At 48.2% G+C, this 1,639-nt stretch overlaps 1 pseudogene; it reads right to left on the bottom strand.

The window, feature by feature from the left end:
- Positions 1–422: 422 nt before the first annotated feature.
- On the bottom strand, positions 423–1,399 carry LOC129689367 (glyceraldehyde-3-phosphate dehydrogenase-like; annotated as a pseudogene).
- Between the last annotated feature and the right edge of the window lie 240 nt (positions 1,400–1,639).

Below are 1,639 nucleotides of genomic sequence, written 5' to 3'. Positions count from 1 at the left end.
AAGTTACCATTGCCTATGGATATGCTGTGTGTTAGTTAGTATCTGCTGTTATGCTTTTATAACAAACATAATTCCAGTCTTTATGGTTTAAAGAAATTAATGTACAGATCTGGTGTGAATCAGCAGAGAAACTTTGATACTAGCTTTTTGTTGCTGTTTTGATAATTTCTAATCTTACCTTCTTTATTCTGGTTTCCTTTGCTTTGTCAACTCTAATTTTTTTAGGGGGATGCACTGAGCTTTATTGATGGTATTCAAGAGAATAGGGCTCCCTAGGCCCTTCCCGATATTCTGGGGGTCTAGGATGGAAACTGTGAGGGAGATGCTCAGTGTCAGGGACTGAGTTGGGACAGGGACTCCTCAGGAGCTGAGGGCCTCTCTCTTGCTCTTGTGTCCTTGCTGGGGTGGGTGTCCAGGGCTTCTTACTCCTTGGGGGCCATGTAGGCCATGAGGTCCACTACCCTGTTGCTGTAGCTGTATTCATTGTCATACCAGGAAATGAGTTTTACAAAGTTGTCATTGGGGACAATGCCAGCCTCAGCATCAAAGGTGGAAGAATGGGAGTCACTGTTGAAGTCGCAGGAGACAACCTAGTCCTCAGTGTAGCCCAGGATGCCCTTTAGTGGGCCCTCGGATGCCTGCTTCACCACCTTCTTGATGTCATCATACTTGGAAGGTTTCTGCAGTCGGCATGTCAGATCCATGACAGACACGTTGGGGTGGAAACAGGGAAGGCCATGCCAGTGAGCTTCCATTCATCTCTGGGATGACCTTGCCTACAGCCTTGGCAGCACCAGTGGATGCAGGGATGATGTTCTGGGCAGCCCCATCACATCTAAGCTTTCCAGAGGGGACATCCTCAGTCTTCTGGATAGCAGTGATGGCATGGACTGTGGTCATGAGTCCTTCCACGATGACAAAGTTGTCATGGATGACCTTGGCCAGGGGGGGCTAAGCAGTTGGTGGTGCAGGGAGCATTGCTGACAATCTTGAGCGAGTTGTCATACTTCTCATGGTTCATCACAAACATAGGGGCATCGGTGGAAGGGGCGGAGATGATAACTCTTTTGACCCCACCCTTCAAGTGGGCCCTGGCCTTCTCCATGGTGGTGAAGACACCAGTAGACTCCACAGCATACTCAGCACCAGCGTCGCACAATTTGATGTTGGCGGGATCTCGCTCCTGGAAGATGGCGATGGGCTTGCCCTTGATGGCAGGCTTCCCATTCTCAGCCTTGGACTTGTCATGGGTAGAGTCGTGCTGGAACACGTAGATTATGTAGTTGAGGTCGACGAAGGGGTCATTGATGGCAACAATCCCCACTTTGCCAGAGATGCAGGCAGCCCTGGTAATCAGGCGTCCAATTTGGCCAAATCTGTTCACTTGGACCTTCACCATAGTGTCTAAGGGACGAGGCTGGCCCTGCATGAAAAGATGCGGCTGTCTCTGGAACAGGGAGGAGCAGAGAGCCTCAACTGGAATTTTCATGAACTATATTTCTGAATGACTGACGTCACTCATATGATAGAACATACTGCCTTGGCATTTGCTACTCTGAATACACACATACCTTCTTCTTTAAATTGGTGGGATAATCTTTGTAGCTAGAACAATCAATTAAAAAAAAAGATCTTAAGA

Source organism: Psammomys obesus, unplaced genomic scaffold (assembly GCF_907164565.1).
Source record: "Psammomys obesus unplaced genomic scaffold, mPsaObe1.curated_primary_1811, whole genome shotgun sequence".
Lineage (NCBI taxonomy): Eukaryota > Metazoa > Chordata > Mammalia > Rodentia > Muridae > Psammomys > Psammomys obesus.
This window is presented reverse-complemented; position numbering and strand designations above follow the sequence as displayed.